This window comes from Myxocyprinus asiaticus, chromosome 1 (genome assembly GCF_019703515.2).
Source record: "Myxocyprinus asiaticus isolate MX2 ecotype Aquarium Trade chromosome 1, UBuf_Myxa_2, whole genome shotgun sequence".
Lineage (NCBI taxonomy): Eukaryota > Metazoa > Chordata > Actinopteri > Cypriniformes > Catostomidae > Myxocyprinus > Myxocyprinus asiaticus.
Window position 1 is genome coordinate 45721261 of NC_059344.1, and position 24419 is coordinate 45745679.

The following is a 24419-nucleotide window of genomic DNA, read 5'->3' on the forward strand; positions in this document are numbered from 1 at the left end:
GCGCTAGATGCAAATAAAACAGAGTTCTCTTCTGTGATTACGCTAATGCCAAGAAGTGAATTTAAAAGATGTGATTTATTATTTGATTCCAAGTGACTTTGCCAAGTGTGCGTGTGACCGCGTGTGTGCACTCTGTGTATTTTTCCCCATCCGGGCCCGTAGTAGGTAAGATATGTCCATGCATGTCAGCTGTAGTGATGGGTCGTTCATGAACGATTTGTTCATTTTGAATGAATCTTTTATGTGACTTAGAAGAACAAGTAGTCTCAGAGAGTGATTCGTTCATTTTGTGTTGACTGCGCATGTGCATTGCGCAACCTCCATTCATTGTTACGTGAAAACCGCATAGGCGTTGTACAGGAAACAGAAATGATTAGTTCACCTCTTGAGTCTTCTGGTCCGAGTCGTTCGTTCTTTTGTCATGTGACAGCCGTATACGCTATGCACATACGGCTGTCACGTGACAAAAGAACAAACAAGACAAGAAGATTCAATCCAGAGGTGAACTAATCATTTGTTTCTCATAATTTGTCCTTGGCTGCATTATACAGTTTTCCTTATTGGGACTATAATCAAAGTTTGCATAAGTAGACGTGTTGGGGGGGATTTGGTTATTGAAAATGTAACATTTTAATTTAATTCTGCTCAAATGAATGAAATTAACTAAATGACTTGAATAAAAATTCGTTCATTTTGCTGAATGAGACTCAAAGATTCAAGTCAGTAAAATGATCCGATCTTCCCATAACTAGTCAACTGCACACAATTTCAGCGTTTAGTTTCAGTTTCATCTGCAATCTTCATCAAATAAATGAAGGGTTCTGTCTCTCCTACAGCATGTTTCCGTTTCTTTCTTTGTTATTATATATTGCGTGATGTGAGCCCTATGCAAATACTTAATAGCAGCTGTATTTCGCATTTTCCCAATGCTGACGTAGCGCTGTTTGGACAGAGTAAAGTTTCAATATGTAGCTTGAACAGCCAGATGTATTTACACGACCAGAGGTGGTTTAAGTGAACAGACTTATTTCTGTCTCTAATCCATCTTGGAGGGCATATACACTTGATTTTTTCATGATCGGAAAGCAATCTGATCAACAAAAACGCATGAAGTTTAAATACCCCATGACACTTTTGGCTCATATGTTTGTTTATGAACTGATAATCTGACGTTTTTCTTGTGATTTGTGTGAAAGTGAATATAAGACATTGTTGTTGTAGCACCCCTAGTGTTTATTCAGTAGCAAACTTCCGCAAAACATAAAATGAGCCACGTGAAAATCATTTTGCAAATATAGGTATAGTAACTTGATTCCATAAGAACAGGTTGTTGGTGATGGTGGTCAACCAGTATGTTTTTTTTTTTTTTTTTTTTTTTTTTTTATGATGATGATGCTGGTTAACCAAAGAAGTCCTGTTTGTTAAGCTAGTCAAAATTTCTTGTTGGAACACCAGCACACCATCATTCCTTGTTGTGGACCATCAAAAGAAACACAGTCAACAAAAAACATATGCTGGTGACCAGCAACGTTTTTTTGTATTTTTTTTAGCAGGACTGATACAGCACTCACATTTCAGCAAGGAAACAAAGAAGCCAGTTTGATGGACAGATTAAGGGAGGCCTGTGGACCTTTGCCATATGTCGAAGTGTGGTTAGCTCACAGATTGTCGTGTCCATCTTAGCCTTCCCACCTCATCAGCCTGGAGGCTTGAGCATGAGGTTTATTATGTGTGAACGGTGTGGTCGGGGTGGCGCGTGTCTCGGGAGATCAGTTGTCTCCTGTGCTCTGAGAAAGGACCTGTGTAACAATGACAGTCTTAAAATGTTTGTGGTGGCACAGGGCACATCATTCAGAGCAGTCATTGTTAAAAGACACCTGTTCTCCCATCTGATCTGCCTCACTGTCGTGTCTTTAAAGCCATAATTCATTTCTGCCCTTAACAATATAGAGGATGCAAGGAATTTGATGAGACACCCAAACTGCTGAATGTGTATGTGAGATACAGTATACAACATTTCAGGACTTCTCTTTTGATGCATTAATGAACATTCTGAAACTCATAAGCCTGACTCGTGCATAATAATTATGTGACGTAATGTTTGCCAGTAGTCGTAAATGATTTGCTATAGGTGCAGATAGGTAGGTGCTAACTCTATTAGGATTACCACCTACTGACTGCATGTTCATTCATTTGATCGACCAAAATCCAATTTCAAATAAAATGAATATTGACCAAAATTTGTGTGAGGGTGAACTTAGAAGTATCTAAATGTCCCCCCAGTTGTTATGGTTGCTGTGCACCTCACACACATTTCATACAAATCCCCACTCATGCTTGTTCACTTTTTCTCATTGCAGTTAATATATAGGACCTACAAACTTGTGCAGTCCATGCAACAACCCCCCCCCCCCCCCAAAAAAAAAGAAAAGAAAAGAAAGAAAGAAAGAAAGAGAGAGAGAGAGAGTGAAAAAAGCAAATGCCTCCAGCAAAGAAATTAAACAACTCAGGCCGCTTGGACATAAATAGTTTAATCTTTGCTTCATAAATCAGGTGGTGAGCGTTTATTTGGCCTAAGCAAGGCCTTTAGGTTCACACTTGGCCCTGTGTAAACATGTTTTCTAGTTTCACCCCGAGTGATTCATCCAAAGAGCTGTAATCAAAAACAATAACCATTGGAAAGCATAAACGTTTCAGAACGTCGCTGAGAAGTATGAAATAATAATCTGTGTGTGGCCTGGCGAATGCTGAGAATGCAAACATTTCACAATAAAGTTGTTTAAATAGAGACCTTGGCATCGATGACTAAGAGATAGGACATGCTGCGTTACTTATACCCGCTCATAAAAATAAACCACCGGTTTAAAATATGACTCTCCATACTACGGGATTTCAACTATTAAAGGCAGTGAGGTGTGTTGCTCAGATGTGAGGGAAGGGTGTATTGTTTGGAGTCAAAACACAACAAGCTGAGAAAGAGATAAAAGAGAGAGAGAAAAATGGATGGAGGGGAAAAAAGTGAAATAGCTGAACAATCAACAAAAGAACAGTGTGTTTACTCTGAACTTAAAGACTTTTGAATTCTTCCCTGCCATTGTGTGGCATTAGGATGAGGAAACAGGCCGGCTAAGTGCACGTTTATTATTCTTAAACCATGTGAAAAGTAATATGCTTTAAGGACCAAGCAGATGTATTGGTAGAGCTAGAGAGCCCACACATAAAGTTTGAAGTTAGTTAAGTTTCGTCAGGGGATGGCGAGAAATGGATTATTTTCCTTGAGCATGGACTTAAGTTTTAAGTTCACTGCCGGGTGGCCCATTCCTATTAGCCATGTTAACTTAAAAATAGAGGATAGGGAGGAAGGAGACTGAGTTGGTCGGTGGGGGTTACTGGTTTCCAGTACTGCATAGTACTATGAGCTGCTATTTATCCTGTTTGAATGTCATTTGTTCACTTTCGTGCAGTGACGTGCAAAGACCTTAGCAGGGATGGGGCGGAAGGATAAAAAAGGGCACTGATTTTATTTTATTTTAATTTTTTTTAATGAGTAGCAATTATAAATACTTAACTAATTTCTTTGCTTTTTGAGAATTTAACCATTTTCTTGTATATACAGTAAATAATGTACATATATATATATTGGAGTACCATGACAGTATCATAAAATATGAACATGATCAATCATTCAGTACCATGACATTACCCTGGTAACATGGTGCACGGTGCGAAGGCGCGATGAGAAAGTGCGAGGCGATTGGCTGTGTTCCGCGAATGCTACAGGGTCCTTGAATAACATATAACATGCGAGTAAGGGCAGCCGGTGGAGTTTCTGTTACCCCCCTAGGGTATGATGGTGCCCCCCTAGGGAGATGGTGCCCTACGCAGACTGAGTAATATGCATATAGGGAGCTGCGGTACTGTGGTAGCCTAATGGTATTTTTCTGAAGTGATTAGTCTAATGGCTTATTAATGTCAACAAAACCAAATGGCTGAACCTGACAGCTCCTTCAGTTTATGTCAATATTCTATAAAAGACTATTTTAATTGATATCAGTGGAAGCGATGCGACCACTCCCATTATAATTAATAAATCTGTCTACAATAGTGGTACACGATGTTGGAAACGCGGTAGCAATCGAGTATTAGTCTTTTGATGAACATACAATACATGGAGTGTTTTTTTTTTTTTTAATTCTTTTTTTTTTTTTTATCTGATCTTTTATCTGACCTGGCACTTCGATGTTCTAGGGCGAATTCAAAACTGCATTTTTTGCTTCCTTGAAGGACACTGCTGTGGGAGGGGATGCCACTCGAAAGCTCGTTCAAAATGAAAGACAGAAAATGAATCTTTTCTCGGAGGGCCCTTTCACAAGACTGTTAGCGAAGGGTACATTCATACAGTAATGTCTTGTTTCTTTCAGAGTACCCATTTCAAGGGCTCTGTAGTTTGGAGTGAGTATAGGGAATAGGGAGTATCACTTGCGATTGGAATCCGCCCCCAATCTGCTGTAGCGCGCACTCTTAAAGGCACCTCCGCTTAATTTTCTTTATTATGCCCGTAATTTACAAAGAAATCTCATAATAACACATTATTACTGTTATTGTGAGATTATGACTAGATTTTAATTTTGTTTTATTTAACTATTTTAATTTAATTATTAAAATGTCTTCCCTTTTTCTAGACGACCAAAAGGGCACCTTCAGATTTGTGAATGAAAGGGACTGCCCCTGTTCTGTGCACGTCAGTGCTTTCGTGTCCTTCTTTACTAATGAAGTCCAAGAATTCCAGGTAATGACATGTTAGTGATGTCATTTTTCACATGTTAAGCATTCTTGGCACTTCTCAAAGGCTGAGCCCAACAAGCTTTTGTGGGCCATATGACTAACACACTTTCCCACCTTAGACGACTGGCTATAGAACAAGGAATCCGGTCACAGAAGCGAGTGCTACAGCTAATCACGTTACACTGTTTTTGTTTACCATTAGATTTAGTTTACCCCTTCAACGGTAGGGAAAGAGCGGAGTCAAGGGAACCAAGATAGCTCTGAAGTCTGAGAAGAGGCATGCCGCTATGAATAAATGTTTGTATACATTTTTTTGTGTATCTTGGTGTGTGCACATAGCGAATGGACTGAATTTAAAGACATCTGGATGCGATTAAATAAAATTTGTTTAAACAAAATGAAGCCCCTCTCTTTCCACCTGGAAAGCCACCCAGAGCGCACGCTGCTCATTACTACATACTTGTGTAGTGATTTTAATAGGACTAAACTGACATATTTCAGTACAGCAGTATTAAGGCTTTTGAAAGTGTGTGATGACTTTCACAGCTCTCAGTGAATGAGTATGAATACCATGACTTCATACTCATGATGGAATTGAGGGAAAAAGTGATGCATTGGAGAAAAAAAATCCAAAACAGATGCTATAATTTTTAATTATAATATAAAATTGTTATTAGTAATAATGATAATAGCAATGATAATGATACTAAGAATTAATAATAATAATAATAATGCAATTGTTTTAAATAATCTATTATTATTATTATTATTAATATTATTATTATTCTGTATAAATATAATATAATAATAATAATAATAATAATAATAATAATAATAATAATAATAATAGAGTTGACCATTTTCTCTGCATTGGGGAAAAACTTAAAACAGATACTATAATTTGTTATAATAATAATTCATTAATTTATTAAATTATTATTATTATTATTATTATTATTATTATTATTATTATTATTATTATTATTATTATTATTATTATTATAAAAATAAAAAAAATAAAAAAAAAGGGCAGTGGTGGCTCAGCAGTTAAGGCTCTGGGTTACTGATCAGAAGGTCAGGGGTTCAAGCCCCAGCACTGCCAAGATACCACTGTTGGGCCCTTGAGCAAGGCCCTTGACCCTATCTGCTCAAGGGGTGCTGTATCATGGCTGACCCTGCACTCTGACCCCGGCTTAGCTGGGATATGTGGAAAAAAGAATTTCACTGTATATGTGCAAATGTATAATGTGTGAAAAAAAATAAATAAATATTATTATTATGTACTTATTTATGTTAATAATTTATTTTGTTATGTATGTTATTTATTACAAAGAAGTATAATGTAGCTATGTTTTGTATTCTTGAAGTTAAAACAGATTCCTTTCAAAGAAAGATTGCATCTGCATTTTCAAATATTTGAAATTTTGGAGATGTGCTGTTTATAAATGCAAAGTTACATAATATTCTCTGTTCATAGTTAAAAGGAAAAAAGTAAGAATAAATCACACTTCTATTTACTGCTACATTAATGTTGCGTTTCCATTTTCACACTCATTCGTGGTCTTAATGGCATGTCTGTAAAAATAACTGTGGCAGCTAGACATGACTTCACATGTAAATTATAAAGCATCTGTGATCTATGGCATATTAATCAGCATGTTTAATGAGTGACTGCTGACGAAGGGTCGGACACGAAGAAAAAGTGTGAGAGAAGTGGAAAGAACATGTGCATCTAAGAGACACCTATGTATTTATCAGCCTCTTAATTCTATTTAAACAAATATTCCAGGACTCTTGGATGGCGGTGCAGGAACATGACTAGAACAATAAGCATCATGGAAGCTAATCAGATTTTTAAGAAGAATTGATTGTTAGTGTTTCAGAAAGAGCAGGAGAAGGCTTGACAATAAGCTGAAATGTAAGTTTTGAAATGTAAGTTATTTTTATGCTAATCTGCCAGCATCTCAATGTGATGCAGTTTCACTTCCTGCTCTGCAGATATGAAATTGTCCTGCTCACAGAGAAAATGTCAGCTTGCCAGACCCTGAAAGCTTATAATTTATTAGGTATGTTTCTATTAGTATGTGTCACACTTGTTAGCCAGCCTCTCTCTCTCTCTCTCTCTCTCTCTCTCTCTCTCTCTCTCTCTCTCTCTCTCTCTCTCTCTCTCTCTCTCTGTCTCTCTCTCATACACACTTGTTCACTTGCATACTCCCATATTCACACATACACCCAGACTAGGGTGCTCAATGTGTGTGCTGCTCTGCCTGCGGCCTTAAAGAGTGTCTCAGCTCAGTGGCTGTAGCACCAGGGCATTAATGTATTATCATATATCGGGTGGTCTTTGCCCTGTGGACAAAAGGCTGTTTAATACAATTTAATGACATTCCCAAGCAGGAGGGACAAAGGGGGAAAGAGAGGGCAAAGCCCAGATTAAATTTGCATTTGTGGTTCTTATAGTTCACCCATGCAAAACTCAGCAACAGAAGAGCTATGATTCCACCCCCAGCAACCCCCTCCTCCAGGTCTCCTTCCTATATTTTGTTGTATTTTGAAGAAAGACTAAATGTAGTGATGGAAGGTGATGAAGGATTAACTCACTATTCATCCCAGACTTTAAACTTACCTACATTTAGGCATAGATGCAGCATCTGCTAGTTTTTTACTCGGCCCCCAAACAGTGTCTGATTCGTAATTGAATAAATCTTTTGTTTTGGTTCTTTTTAATAAATTGGTCAAACTGGTTAGCAAATCGATCTGAATCAATTCGCGATTCACTATGATTCATTCTCATTTTTTTTAGGGGTTTCTCACTTCGTAAAAAAAGTAATGGGATATTTACTGATACTTAACACAGAGAACAAAACAGCGCTGGACGAAGTGGAACATTTTTGAAGTAAATAAAACCAATGGCTTTGTTTACATGCACCCTCATAATGTGATTGCAGTGCAATTAAGGCAATACTCAGATTAAACTTTGCTCATGTAAACAGAATACTGCGATTATTTTATTGCGAATATGCTAATAATCAGAGTAATGATAATCACAGTAAGATATGTGGTGTACTCCTATTTTAATCTCTTTATACATGCATACAAATGCTTCAATCGCATTTCTTCCACTCTTACCAAAGTGCTTCTGCGGCAGTGCTGCAGACTGATAATGTTCCACTCTTGTACAGGTTTGAAAACATCGCAAAACCAAAGAATCTGCACTAAATTTCTTCTCGGCTTTACGTGAAACGGCAGTTTCTCCCCCACTGCAGAATCTACAGCCTCATGGCAAAAGAAAGCATATTTTCCCGAGTTGTGCATGTTCGTTTGCGGTCTGAATTGAATGTTGGCTTGATAAAAAGACCATATACGACATAATAATGGCAAGGGAAAATGTCTTTCAACTGACTTTGTCCTCATGGGTGGAACCCAACAACATCCAGCATGTGCATTCCGATTCACAAATAAATGACTCTTATGAACCGATTCGTTTTATTGAATCAAAACAGACAGTACATCCAGTGTAGTCGAAAATAACTCTCATGAACCGAAAAACTCACAGACTGTCTGACTAATTGTCCTTATGCCAAGCTGTAGTTAAAGATACATATTTGCTACAAGATGGTTTATGTAATAAATATTCATATATAAAAAAAGCATTGAAACATCACATTTCTCAGCGAATAATCAGAGTATTGGCAAGTAGCATGTAAACGGGATTGAAGAGGTTGGCCCAAATCATATAAATATATTAATCTAATTATCATTATACTCTGATTTATGCAATAATCACAGTATTGGTGTACATGTAAACATGTAAACATGCATCCGATCATTTGACAGCGATGTAGTAGGTCGTTATGTGCAGCTTGTGAACGACTTTGTACTGCAGGTAAAGACATTTTCAAACCTTAATGGAGTTTTATAAAGAAGGTTCGGGAGGAGCAAGGTAATTTAATCCGACCAATCACATCGCTAGAGTAAGCATATACAAATAGCGGCTTACCTCTACATGGCATTGTGTTTTCTGGCATCCCTCCACCTCCCTTTTCCCCTCCTGTCTATTTATTAATAACTAATCTAAGTCTACGGGGTATTCGTGTTCAGGTCAAGCCTCGAGCCCTTCGCCCAGGACAGTGAGCCACAAACGTTATACACTATCCTCTAAGCAGGATTACATTAACTTGCGAACTACTGAAATTATATTAAAACAGTACACAAAATCAGTAAAGTGCCATGCCATAATCCTGACTTGACATTACATGTACTGTACTCTGGTAGGACTATGCGATTTTTGGAAGTAACTTCTAGTTATTTGTAAATACTATTGTACATGAAAATGGTAATAATGTGCAGTATAGTGTATATCAATTAAGTAGTTAGGCATCTCTTTGGCCCCCACTATCTACTGACAAGGCCCTCTACTGTAATGCCAGAGTTTCTTTGTCTTCATCTGTCTCTGCCTCACTTTACACATCTTTATCTCTCTGTCCACTCTCTCTCTCTCTCCATCTCTGAAGCACACACCCTCCTCTCTCTCCCTCATTTCCTCTGTGTATCACTCCTGTTTTGTTGTGTAAGGAAGCCAGTGCCGGGCAGCCAGTGTTACTGCATGCTCGGTGAACACTCAGCATACTCTGTGTAGTACGTTTGGATGCAATTCACATATAGGTCAATTAAATGCGGCAACATCTGCTCTCTTCTAACCATTTGCATACAGTATTCATATGTTAATGATGTCCCTTGTTTTGTGTGTGTATGTTTGTGTGTGTGTGTGTGTGTGTGTGTGTGTTTCACTTCCTTTCCTCCTCCCTGTCTCTTTGTAAAAAAAAAAAAACAAAACAAAAAAAACAAGACATACAAATTTTTTGGATTCAAACTGCTTCGTGTGGCGATTCCAAACCGGATAGTGCCGTCCTATTTTTGTTTCCTCACTGAAAGCAAGAAACTCCTTTACTGCAGCCGAGCGGCAGGCTTGTTCAGCTGCCATTGGCCCTGATTTGAACAAGAATCCTTATACTGTAGCTGCAAAGGAAGTCCTTGCCTTTGGAAAGCAGCTTAACGCCTTATAAATCAGTGATGAGGCAGATGGACCAGCGATAATCTATTTAGAATGCCTCACAGCAAATATTGTTGTACAGATGATTAGAGATTGAGTTATTTTAACTCGGCCTTCTCCACCCTCTTAGCAAATCTTCTGCTTCTCTGAATTATTTAAACTGGAGACTTTCTTTTCCCCTTCTTTTCCTCCCTAAATATATTGGTGAATTGAAATCACATGCGGCTGCGCACACATAAACACGTGCGGGGACATGAAGTGGTGAAGTGTACATGTTTTACGGCGCCATTTTCTTGGCAGGCTTCAATAGCATGCCGTGGAACAAAGAGAGCAGGGAGATGGGCCCGAGCCAACAGGCTAATGACAAAACGCACGCTTCTTAACCCAATATTAGTAGGGTAATGTGGTGAGAGCATGCCTGTATGTGAGGGCTAAAACCACACCGAAGGCCCCCATCCACTTTTACAGTCGATAGGTCCTGATTTAGCACGAGGCCACGGAAGACAGGCCGGAGGATGGATGGATAGAGAGCGCGAGGGAGGGTGGAGTGCGAAAATGAAGTGGAGGTTGTCAGCTGCTTGGTATCCTGATAAATATAAGCCCTTATTGATCGGCTGAAAATGAAAGATCCCAGAGTGGCATGCAGTATTTAGCTTCTTGTCTGCTGAGCACGTCAGTGGTGGCCTTGTCTCACAGGGATAGATTTTCAGCGGCACTCTGAGCCACAGCTTTGATTTCATCTTTAACCTTTTTCGGCTGCTTTTCCTTGACCTCTGCGCTACTGCTGTGATTCAGTGAATTTGTTACATTTGCCCTGACATTCTCTCTCTCTCTCTCTCTCTCTCTCTCTCTCTCTCTCTCTCTCTGTTTCTCACTCTTGCTGACAGAGTAAAGACTCATCACTGCTGTCATCGCTTGTTGCTGTACAGACTCAGTGGTGGGGTGAGTCACGTTCTCTTCAACCTGACGGGCCCTGGACCAGTATGCAGTTAGAGTGATCAGGTAAGCAAGCATTCACTTCACTCCTCCTACATCAGGCTAAATAAATCCTCCCTGCTCCTCCTAAAACAAAACATTCAATATGTGTAACATGTATGCACAATCACAGCAGCAAGCTCACCAGCTTACTGATCCCAGATCTGCACACTTGAGCGATCATTAGGTAAGACATGAAACGTGCTCACTTACCCACTGGTCTCAAATCATCAGTGTCAGGATGAGATTAACTGATCCCAAAGACCCCTAACAGACAGTCCATTTGAAGTAGCACGTTTTGTGCCGAAGAGTTGTAATCTTCTCCTGCTATGAGTCTTAAAACTGAACACATAAATGACATTTAAAAGCCCAATTTAGAGCAATCGCTCCTCCAATTTGCCTCTCTGTCTAGTTCAAGCCTTTTCAGGGACACGTTTCATTTGTGGCCATCGTGAATTTGCTCTTTTTGTGTATATACTGTATATCTCAATACATCTAAAAGATACTGTATATTAAATTATTCTTCATCGCATTTTATTGCACTTAGATTTTTTTTGGAATCCTTAAAATATTAAAAGCAGTGTGATCTGTAAAACAAAAATCAAGAAGGAAAAGAGGCAATGATGATATACATTTTTCACATCTTTTAGAGGTAAAAAAAAAGCAGCCCATAAATAAAAAGTCTTCTCCTCCTCCTCTCTCTTGAACAATGATCCAGCACACTTTTAGATGGATTATAAATCCCCCTATGAGAGAGCCTGCAACAGCTGTTGGCAGTCATACTAGATATGAGAATAGCAGCATAGGATGAAGGAACATAAAAAATTAATATGCTATTTAGCCTAGGTGTATTTTAGGTATTTGACATTTTCATGTCCGGGATGGACTAAATTTATTCATAGTACAGAAAATAAAGAAATAAAAATAGAAAAAAAATAAATTAATAAAATAAAAAAAAATGAAGGGGTGGTAAGAGAACTGTCTTTACGGTCACCCTTTCATTCAGTAATGATAGGTGTTAAGACATTGTCTACGGTGGAGACTAGAGGTAAGGTAATAATTAGCACATGGCACTAAGGAAACCATTTGCCTCTTAAGCCTTGGCTTAATGCTTTTTTTTGTTGCTTTGTTTTGGTATTTTTATTTTATTTCTATTTGTGTTTTGTTGAATGGTTAAAGGAGCAGTGTGTGTGTGTGTGTGTGTCTGTGTGTGTGTATATAGATGAGACAGTGAAAGTGGAAATCCCAGCTTCAGTAGTGATTCATTACTAATACTCCCTCAGAACATCTATCTATCCCTGACTATCTAATCACACTGAAATCTAAGACATGTCCTGAGAGGAGAAGAGTTGATAGGACTGCACGGACCCTTTCTTTCTTTTTTCATTGTAACTTTATCAATCTCACAATCTCTCTCTCTCTTTCATCTTTTCTCAACTGTTCTTTCTCTAAATGCCACAGCAGTTCCCTCTGTCCTCTGCTATATCTCTATCAGTCCATGTCTGTCTCTCTCCCTCTTTCACATCACCTGAATTTTTGAAACATACTTCACTCCCCCTCATTTCTCAGGTGATGTCACCTGAGAAAGGGAGAGAACGAAAGTGGAAGAAGTGAGGGGGAGTGAAGCATGTTACAAAAATCCAGGCGATGGTGAAAGAGGGAGAGAGACAGACATGGACTGATAGTGACTGTATATACTATATATATACTCCCTGAGGAAATATTTAGCAATAGCATGCTTAACACCACAACCCTCCAATCACAGCTCCCTCAAATCATGTCTAAAAAATAGAGACGGCTGACATGTCTCTGCATCTACTCTGTGTTTCTATGTCTGATGGAAACAGAGCTTTTATTTAACAGTCATAGCTATTACAGGATCACAAATAAATAAATAAATAAATAAAATCTCAAGGCAGGGCTAATTTCCATAGATATCTCTCACAACAAAGAAAAATGAAAATCAAAGTGTTGCCGTCATTTAAAGAAAGAGAGACTTTTCAAATGACACTCTTCATTTGTTATTTTTCCTGCTGGTAAAGTATTTGCATAGCTGAAGTTAGCAGTCTCTCTTGAAAAGCTGGTGAGAACAAACAAAAACATTGTCTCTAGAGACTCTCTCCGCCACATAGGGTGATGCAAGCTTACATATATTAACAGTACATTGTACAACCACTAACTTTCAGAGGAAACTGTCTACCTAAAGTCCTCAATGTTTCATCTGAGTGTTTGTCAGCCTTTAGTCATCTTTGTCAGTCATTACAGATTTCCATTAAAGTGGCCATTTTTTATGTGCTCGATGTTTGTATTTGTTGCGTTGCAGCGTTTGGCATGGCTGGAACCATCATAGTCAATAAGGTCTCCCCCAATATCCAGATAGTGTTCGACCACTATGTGTTTTTCAATGGTTAATAATAATAATAATAATAATAATAATAATAATAAAAAAATTTATTAAAGGGATTGTTCACCCAAAAATATACATTTTGTCATCATTTACTCACCCACATGTTGTTCCAAACCTGTATGACTTGCTTTCTACTGTGAAACACAGAAGAAGATGTTAGGCAGAATGACAGTCTCAGTCACCATTCACTTTTATTGCATCTTGTATTTACAAACAATGGAAGTGAATGGTGACGAGAGAGCAGTCAAGAGAGATGAAAGTCATATGGGTTTAGAACAACATGTGGGTGAGTAAACGATGAGAGAACTTGATTTTTGGAGTGTACTATACCTTTAAGGGGCATTTTTTACCCCCTGGAATAAATGTTATGGGGCATTATTACATCACTGTGGGCAACATTTTTTATTTATTTTTTACATGTACTTCATCAAAAAACAACACTTTTTATTAGTTTCACATGTAACAACACTTACCTGTAAATTAGCAAACAGATATCAGGCAGCTACAGATCACTTTGGCTAAAACTAAACCAAAATATCACGAAATCCATCAAATGTTAGATACACTAAATAAATAAATAAATAAATAAATAAATAAATAAATAAATAAAATCAGGAATTCATTACAGGCACATTTGCATCACTTTCTGTTGCATTTTGCCCCAAGTCCTGGTTAATCCCTCAATCTTGAATATGTGGTTACATCAATGGTGTTGAGACATGTGTGATGTAGTCCTAGGCTTTTTTGGGTTTGGCGTGTGTGTGTGTGTGTGTGTGTGTGTGTGTGTGTGTGTGTGTGTGTGTGTGTGTGTGTGTGTGTTTCTCCATGTAGCGGGAAGGTTGGAGTGTCAAAGTGGATGTGCCTTTGAGGCCATAGCAGAGCAGATTAGCGTCTTTTCTTATCATTCAAATCAAGCCTCCGCTCCCTTTGAAAAACATATTGTACACATCCCCTCCCTCTCCCCTGTCGCCCCTGACAGCAATCTGCGGCCATGATGGCTACCTCCAAGAAGCTTCTCTGAGCTGGTGGCAGAGAGATCGAGGGAAACTAAAAATAAATTAATAAATAAAAAAGACAGAGCAAGAGAGAGTGAGAGAGATTGTCAGGGCATAGCAGAAGGAGGGGCTGTCTGTCCCAAAGCCTCTCCCATATCATCAGAGTGTGATCACAGCTGGGTAATTGATATATGGCTGTGGCTGTCTCTTCTCCTCACCCTTGTTAAGGTCAACCTATCTACATTTCACCCTTTATTTCTCCACTCCCATTATATTCCCCCGCAGATATTGACTGACTGGTGCGGCGCGTCCTCTTGGAAATATGAATTGAGGATGAAACAAGTGAGCGAGAGAGACATAGACTGGGGGGGGGGGGTGGGTGTTATATTCCAGTGCCTAACCCTTGCCTGTTATCAAAGTAACTTCCAGCTTATTAGTAACAAAAGGCCTTTTTCTCCTGCTCTCATCCCTCCCCCTCCTCCTTCCCGCTTTGTGAGGGCCATGTTCGCCAGCGCTTCCTGAATTAAACTGCTGGCTTCCTGTTCTTTTATATGCATGGCCACATCTGGGGGAGCCTGCTCGCAGCCCCGCTGCTTAATAACAATCACCTTCCCTTTCAGTCGCCCCTGATTGTTTCTAATTCACTCTGACAGATAGTGGCTGACAAGCCGCCCGCGCCTCCTCCCTCCGTGACCCCGGCTCACTCACCATACTTAAACCGCCTGTCATTTTTAATATTTGATTTCACTTTTAAAGTTATGTGTTTTAGTCCGATGATGAAATCAGTGTTTAACTGAAACACAAAATAGATCTCTCCCACTTTCCCCCAGCCTTTTCTGTTGGCACCAGCTTGTCTTTTTCACTTCTCTCTCTCTCTCAGTGGTTTTCCCTGTTCTGGGAGACAATGGGGTGAAGGTGGTTTAAATGCCATTTTTTTTTGGTTGTCCTCCGGTGGAGTCCACCTGGATGCCTGGACTGGAGGACTTCATAAAAGCTGGTGGATTGGATAGAGTCATGACCATGTTTTCCATTTATTAATGTGAAAGAGAGTGTGAAGGAGTGCTCATAGCAAACATTTTATTAAAAAAATAATTCACCATTGGCCTCGGGCTCATAGATTTGCAGAGGTTTCGTTCAACTCACTCAAACTTGATATCCATTAAAGACCCGTAGGCGTGCATTGTTTATATTTATTTATTTTGTAACTATTGAGAGAATGGATGGATGCATTGACAGGTAGATGGATTGCATTTTATGAGAAATCCATTCAGTTATTCGATAAAAGAACAGCCTGACTTTGATTGAAAGTGAACAACTCGGTTAGTCAGTTCAGTGATGGTCTCTTGTGTGATGTGTCAAAGGGTAAGTTCACCCAAAAATGAATATTTTGTCATAATTTACTCACCCTTATTTTGTTTCAAACCGGTATGACTTTTTGACAGTTTGACAATTTCTTTTGTGAGAGAACTATCCATTTAAGAGCATTGTTATGCAATTTAATTTCTATATGATGCACACAATAAATATCAATAGAAAGTGTGATGAGGAGAAAGAGATAATGCATAATGACTGTTCTATCTAACAAGATTTATCATAAACTACGATACTCAACAGTTACAAAAAATTCAAATAAAATACTTTCATGCTTACATTGCATCATTTTTTTTTTTTTTTTTTTTTTACAAAGCACTATGTATAGTTCTTTAATGAGTCAATAACTGCATGTGTGCCATCATAATGCACCCCTCATGCTTCCTGTTGTTCAAACACTATCACAGTTGGAATCATTAGAATTGTATTTTTAACTCACTTCAATCAAAACACCACAATGTTTGTGTACTCTGCTTTCCCCATCAATAGTTTTAAGACCAAAAACTAAACTATTGTGCTGATGTTCAACCTACCTAACACACAGGCGTTGCATCATTCCGGGACACGACAGTGCCTTGGGCGTGCCCAAGTTCAGATTTTTTATTTTTTATAACAAAAACAGAACTAATTGGAGAACCACTGCATGTTTTTACTAAAGGCACAATTTAATTACATTTGAACTGGGAACAAGTATTTCGGGAATGTGACATATTCGTTCAAACAAATGGAGCGAGTGAAATGCAATATTTGTTTTGCTTTGATTAGCAGATTGGCAGGCCTTTTTTTTTTTTTTTTTTTCTTAAAGAGACTTAAAATCTTTCCTCAAACCAAAACCTCTGATTTCTTTTCTTATAACACAAGATAATCCTCTTATTATGTTACCCCAACATCTTCTCCAAGTGATATCACTTTTAAAATCATAATAAACTTTGTCCTGAGGGCCTGTGAGTCTGAACTACATTAGCCATCTTGTAGCCTCCTCCGTCCTTTAGTGGCACCGCTGCTAAATACTTTATTAATAACTTTTTAAATAATGTAAAGTGTATTGTTGTCTCCGAGGTTGTATTAATAAACATGAAGGAATTTATTTGTCTTTAATAAAGCATGATTAATGCACATTACTGTGTAGATTGCTCATTCACACTTCTCTTCTGCACCCAGTGAAAAAAGAGAAGAAAAAAACACACCCATCAGCATTAAATATTTATGGCATAATATTAATGGTTTTGTAAAGAAAATAACAAGTTATTAATCCTCTGATTAACAACTGATTAACCTTTTTTATTAAACACGTGATCCGTGCTTGGTGGATTCAGGATGTGTCGCTCGAGTGTGCTGTGGAATAATTCTTTTTCTGTCTTTTTTAATTGCAAAAATTGCACGGATGAACTGTTTTTCTGCCCTTTTTCTTTTCAAACATGCACAGATAGAGACAGATAGAGACAGATACACAGTTGCGAACACAATATTTTGAATGCACATTTAAAAAAATGGACTAAATATAGCAGGACATATCTGCAGACAATGAGGTTTAATTCACACATCCGTTTATTCACGTTATTTGGATGTGTGGGGAAAAAAGGGAGAATACACACTGCTAGGACAAGCGACTCTATTTCTCTCTATCTGTCTCTGCTCATCTCACTGCCATTGTGTGTATTTTTAGGTCTCGCCTGAGTCAGTTCAAGCACAATTATGCTTATGTTTCATTCGCGCCAAGCGTGACTTCATCTTACGGACAGGAAAAGGAAAAAAGACAAGGCTGTCCGGGCAGTTTTGAAAATAAAATAAAACTATATCATTTGTTGCATGTCATATTGTCATATTTCCTGCTGCCAGACAGATGAGCTTCCTTATTCACAAACAGACAGAGAAAGAGCATTTAAAGTTATGAAGGACAGCTTGTAGGTCCCACCTTGACCATTGAATCTCATTGGGAACGCAACACCCTCCTCAGGTGATTAAAACAAACGTGGGGCCTGGACTATTTTAGAACAGTAAAAAAAATAAAAAAAAATAATTCATAATGCGTTTTATACCCTGACCCCTGCCATCCATTGTGTTGCTATTATTTTGCTTGCAGAATCCATCAAAGGCCATAGTGTTGTGAAAACCGACAACAATAGGAGTCTTTGTGTGGAGATGTGAGTGGGGATTACAGTGTTGGGACACTTATAGTTTTTTTATGCTCTGTCTTATGATGGATTGGTGCTTGTTCAGTAGGGTGTCTTTGTTAACTTTCTTTCACACTTTTTTCTTTTTTTTTTTTTTCAAATGGACTGATCTTACCTTCAGTGACTTTCCCTTACCTCCTGTCTCAGTTTACTCTCTCTCTCTCTCTCTCTCTCTCTCTCTCTCTCTCTCTCTCTTTCTCTCTGTCCTGCTGTTGAGTATTTCTCCCTCCCTCTTAACCTTTTTCGGCACAGTCCTTCATCTTTTATTTCTTTTATCATGTAGTCTTTACCTCTCTCTCTCTCTTTCACTCTTCATGCAAGCAAACTGGCCACCCTGGGAATCCTGGCAGTCAGTCACACACCCCTCCAAAAAACAATTATCTTTGAACTTGCTTTAAGTTCTGTTTGTCCTAATTACAGATCATTTTCCCTGTCACATTTCTACTTTTATTTCAGTTTTGCCCTGAATGTTGATCCTATTGAGGTTCAACCTTATTTTACTTGCTGGAACACCCCTAAGACCTGGATTCATATAATATTCCCCTGTGCCTTTTGCTCTGTCTTTTCAAATTTGATTTTTGTTCTTCTTCTTTCCTTCCATTTCTTTCTTTTTTAATATATCATTTTTTGTAGCATTTTCTAATTTAATTAGACTGAGTTCCCAAAATACACAGCAAGGACGTATGGCCTGTTCTATTTCTGGTGTTATGGTTCACGTTTTGGAGTATGTGTGTGTGTTAGTGTGTGTGTGTGTTTCTCTTTTAGCACTGAGGTATGAGCTGCCGTAAGGCATGCTAACTTAAATCCCACAGGGAATCTCTTCGTGTATTTTTAGTGCTCTGCTACAGAGGTGGACTTCATTGTAATTAAAACCAAGTAAAGGTGGTTAATCCCTTCCTTTGCCTGGCTGTTTCAAATATCACCGTGCTCTACCACTCTCTTTTAAATGCATCACACATATTAACACACACACACAAGCCCACATACATGCTTAACATAACACACTCACGCAGACATGCACACGCACTCATAAGCCTCTTAGAGATCTGATTCCGCATGCAGACACAACATGCACTGGAGTTGCAAGGAGAGATTTAGACATGGTGCAGGGCCCTTTTCAATTAGTAGCGTATCGGACACATGCCGATAGGATCGCAATGCAGCCGGTCCGGGTCACTGGCAGGCTGCAGGATTAGAACCATGCAGTGGTTCTTACAGAGCAGAAAAACTCAAAACACTCAAAATAAAAGAGGAATAGAGTTGTCTTAGCGAGTTTCACAGAACGTCATCAATACCTCTCTATAACAGAAGGGTGGAAGTGTCATATAAATGTACATAGGAACTGAGCTAATAAAATAAACATATTTCCCCTAAAAAATTATGCTAAAATGCATTTTCTTGAATTAAAATGTATTAAAGGTTTGGTGCCCCTGTTAGAGCAATGGTCTAATGGTTACCGTACAAACAATTGGAGCTCTGGTTCTCAAGTGGTTGACGCAAGTTTGAATCTGGCTTGCAACACTTCCTGATCCTTTCCTGTCCTCTCTCTGCACTATCCTGTGAATATGAGCCAAAAAAAAGAAAAAAAGAAAGAAAACTAAAAGAAAGATTTGGCCTCACCTCGTTTTACAGTCATGACTGTACATTGTTATTGTACATTCCACTGAATTGCCAGGTAAAAAATCAGCCATGTTTTTTTTTACTTAGTACTAGCTTAGTTTGGCAGGAAACATATCTCCAGAATGATGGCTTTTCCATCATGTCAATCCCCAGGGTCCTGTATGCCATCCCTCCCCTGATAATCTTAAACCTATATGTCATCTCACCTCTTTAATCCAGCCATTGAAACTCAAAAGGAAAGAGAGAGAATAACTACTTAGGCAGTCTCTTATCTTCATTTACTTTTTTGTTTTTCTCTTTTTACCTATTCGGTTTCCTTCATAGAGTATTGCTGCTTCTCAGAAGACAGAATGTAGACAATTTGGAGCACAGAGTTGATAGTGTTGTGAAGTGCCCCCTCGAGGTGGTGCACACACACACACACACACACACACACACACACATTGAAGAGTTGTTCATTTAGTCCTTGCTCTGATGAGAGCAGTACTCTGTGCCTTTAGTGTTTGTTAAACCCCCCCACACACACACAATGTACATAACTTACATACACTCTTACATACATGCATTCTGGTGGGCTTGTGCACATATTTTACAATACAAGCTTCCTGTACTGCTATAAGCATAGTCCTGTAATACAGTGATTCCCAACCAGGGGTATGTGTACCACAGATGGTACTTGAAAATATTTTGTTTTTGCTTAAAAGGAAATTCCTGGTTGCTTACAAGTTAAGCTCAATCTACAACATTTGCGGCATAATGTTGATTACCACAAACATTTATTTTGACTCATCCCTCTCAAAGAAAAAAAAAAAAAGAAGAAGCATAAATCGAGGTTACAGTGAGGCACTTACATTGAAAGTGAATGGAAACAGTTGTTGGAGGGTTTAAAGGCAGAAATGTTCATAATTTTATAAAATCACTTCTATCAGGAAGACTCGCAGACTTCAGTGAAATTTAAGATGACATTTATTTGATGAATATAAAACAGAAATGTAATGTCTCTCTTTGGCGTAAGCCCCGTCTGGTTGTCCGAAGAAGTTGTACTCGGAACCGTCATATCCTGCTGGAAATAGGAGGCAGGGGTGAGGAGCCTACCCCCGTGCAGGACGGGACTCAACTGGTGATGGGGGTGGTGGAGGTTGCCGTGTTAGCACACTGAAATGCAATGTGATAGATTGTGAGCATTCTTATAAAGCATTGGCTTACATGTGATTGGCTAGGAGTTACCTAGCTAATGGTGCAATGATGTACAGCTGCTAGTCTTCCTGCTAGAACATTTACATTAATTCTTCTGTTAAAACTTGTGTATTATTTAAACTGTTAAATTGTTTAAATCTTAATTTTTATGGCTGTTTATAGGGTTTAGGGATTATGGCTTTAGGTCGTCATCACAACAAAGTTGTACAATTGGATATAAATTTAAACGGAAAAGGTTTGTAAGCAATTGTATCACACTAAAATCATGTTGACACGATTATTATTTATGTCTTGTTGCTATTCTTTTGATTTGATTTTGATTTGATTTTGGGAACAGTGAGTATTTTGACTAGGGTTGTCGATTTAATGTGTTAAAAAAATATATGCAAGTAATCATTATATTTATTATAAACTACACTGAAAAAAAAGTTGTTGTTGGCTCAACAATCAATATGTAAGAAAATGAATAACATCTACTCAGAAATGTACATATTTATATATATTTTTAGTTTTACTTGATTTGAATTACTACACTGATCAGCCTCAACATTAAAACCACTGAAAGGTGAAGCGAATAACATTTATTATCTCGTTACAATGGCACCTGTCAATGGGATGGGATATATTAGGCAGCAAGTGAACAGTCAGTTCTTGAATTTCATGTGTTGGAAGCAGGAAATGTTGGTAATCGTAAGGAACTGAGCAAATTTGACAAAGGCCAAATTGTGATGGCTAGACGACTGGGTCAGAGCATCTCCAAAACGGCAGGTCTTGTGGGGTGTTCGTGGTCTGCAGTGGTCTGTGTGGTCCAATCTCACATAAGAGCTACTGTAGCACAAATTGCTGAAAAACCTAATGCTGGCCATGATAGAAAGGTGTCAGAACACACAGTGCATCGCAGCTTGCTGCGTATGGGGCTGTGTAGCCACACACTGGTCAGAGTGCCCATGCTGATCCCTGTCCACCGCTTAAAGTGCCTACAATGGACATGTGAGTGTCAGAACTGGACTATGGAGCAATGGAAGAAGGTGGCCTGGTCTGATGAATCATGTTTTCTTTTAGATCATGTGGCAGCAGGATGCACTATGGGAAGAGGGCAGGCCGGCGAAGGCAGTGTGATGCTCTGGGCAATGTTCTGCTGGGAAACTTTGGGTCCTGGCATTCATGTTGATGTTACTTTGATACGTACCATCTACCTAAAGATTGTTGCAGACCACGTACACCCCTTCATAGCAACGGTATTCCCTGATGGCAGTGGCCTCTTTCACCAGGATAATGCACCCTGCCACTCTTCAAAAATTGTTCAGGAATGGTTTGAGGAACATGACAAAGAGTTGACTTGGCCTCCAAATTCCCCAGATCTCAATCCATAAATTAAGATTTTAAGGACTGCTAACTAAAACAATCAAGTACAAATCCAAGGTTGTGGGGAATACACATTGCGCTTGAATAATTTAATTATGTTTGTTTGGTCAAAAGGAACTTGGGCATTTAATTACTTGCCATTAAGATTCATATAGGTTTTAGCTCTTTTTAGTATTATTGGTGTTATTTTACTGTAAATAGTTGTTTTGTATGAAGTCATTGTTAGGGTGATTTGTGTTCACTTTGGTGAAGCTGGTCCATATTCAAACCATGTAATTCCTTCTTGTGCATGCGAATGTGGATAGCTGAAGTGCAATTTTACGCACACTTCTTGTAATCACATTTACTGAATGACTGACCTATAATCAGTAATTATTTTCTTTTTGGCCAATTAAATTTAGTAGCAGCAGTAATATAAAATATTAATTTATAACTTGCTATCAGTTGTAAAATCATATTTGTTCAACATATCTTTTTAAGTAAATAAAGTCGAATTAACTCTTAATTTACTTGTGTGATGCAAAAATGCTACATATGTATTTTATGTAAATCAAACACATCATATTTTTCAGTGTATATTTATAATTATGTTAATAGTTATATACTAAATGATCTTTATTTGGGTAAATAAAAAATAAACATATATACATACATATATATATATATATATATATATATATATATTTTTTTTTTTTTTTAGTAAATTACTTTGCTTTACATTAGTGTCCCTTATTTAAAAAAGTTTTTTTTCCCACAAAACCAGATTCTAAAGCCTTCCATCTTGACACAAAACTAACATGGAGTAAAGTACAGACTGTAGAAAGTTCATGTGATGCTTTAGGTGCACATATTGTTTCTTTTCTTTTCAAACACTCTCTCTTTATCAGCCAGAACATACAGTGACAGACCTTGATAGGTGTTTTGTTGCTATATCCCTCTCCTGGTTTAATGAGCTTGTTTTCTATTCTGACCCAACTGTCAGTTCGCCTCTACGTTTTGCCATTCCTTTGTCATTCTCTTCCTCAAATGCACTGACAAAGAGAGGGCTTTTTTATTTTTTTATTTTTTTATTTTTTTTTTTTACGACGAATCAACCATTCCCCAAATCAAAGCGTGGGAACTTCAGCTGTATGCCACATCAGCTCTCTTCTGCCACACTTCCTCCATCACCGTGCCTGAAGCTCAGCGGCATCCTCCTCAGCAGGGGGAAAGGTAAATCATGTGAGGAGAAGTACTGGGGAAGGGTAGCTGACTGTTACATGCACCTGTCAGCAGGTACTCAGAATAATTGGTAAATGACTGTAGCGGGTTGGAGAGGGCTCTCTGTTCCTCTCCTCTGTTTGATAAATATTTGAAGTTGCCAGGCGGTTGTGGAGCTCAGTGCAGAGAGTGGGGATATCACAAACATTGGGAAGGAGAAGGGCTTGGAAAGTAGACGAGATAATAGAGACACGCTTGTTGTAAAACTGCAGGGAAAGTAAGAGACATCAACTAGAAGAGAGTAGTAGTTATGGAACTTAAGCACTAATCTTTTGGGAATGGATTTTGTAAACTAAGTCCTGTTTACACCTGTTATTAAGGTTTTGGGTGTTTGGGTGATTCAATCAGAAGTGAGGTGAGACTCAGATGTTTACACCTGGTCGTAGCATCTCTACGACCCCGTTTGCACCTTTTTTTAGTGTCATCTCGTTTTCAAACAGATCACCCAAAATCTTATCACCCAATGTAAGCGCAGCATAGCTCTAGCTGTACATCATCAGCTGTAGGTAACTCCTAGCCAATCACATGTATGCTAATGCTTTATAATTCTGCTCACAATCTATCACATTGCTGTTTCAGTGTACTAACATGGCAACCTCCACCACCCCACCACCACCAGTTGAATCCCGTCCTGCACAGGGGTAGGCTCCTCGCCCCTGCCTCCTATCTCCGGCAGGATATAATGGTTCTGAGTACAACTTCTTCTGACCGCCAGATGGGGCTTACACCAAAGAGAGACATTACATTTCTGTTTTATATTCATCAAATAAATGTCATCTTAAATTTCACTCAAGTCTGTGAGTCTTCCTGATTGAAATCTTAATACCAGGTGTAAACAGGTCCCTAGTGAAGCAAACCATCATTTTATAACTTTGCTGCATTTAACTACTTGTAGTGTCTGCAAATTCAGCTATATAAACACACTTGCACATTAGCACAGTCTTCAGTTGGCAGCTCTTTGCCATTCACACACATTACATTTGAGAAATTCATAAATTTGAAACAATGCCATGGAAAGTTCAGTCCGATAATTACTCGGCGGACAAATGTGCTTTAACATTGGGAAATCTTCGCTCCCTGCCAATTTTAGGAGTGCCATTGGGCTCTGTTTGTCTGATAATGAACAGTATTCATTTTCATCATGTTCCTTCACCCCTCCTCAACTCCCTTTACACCTTAGTCAATTAAAGCCCTCTGGGCCTCTCTGTGCATAAAGG

The 24419-nt window shown here is 38.5% G+C and overlaps 1 protein-coding gene across 4 annotated transcripts in view; it reads left to right on the forward strand.

Annotated features, from left to right (window-relative positions):
- The window catches only part of LOC127446064 (zinc finger protein 536-like), a 215967-nt gene that overhangs the window by 72578 nt on the left and 118970 nt on the right, over positions 1 to 24419 (forward strand). For all 4 annotated transcript variants that reach the window (XM_051706705.1, XM_051706699.1, XM_051706715.1 and 1 more), the window contains one exon: positions 10726 to 10840. The gene's annotated coding sequence lies outside the window, so the exon portion shown is untranslated. The remainder of the gene's footprint in view (positions 1 to 10725; positions 10841 to 24419) is intronic.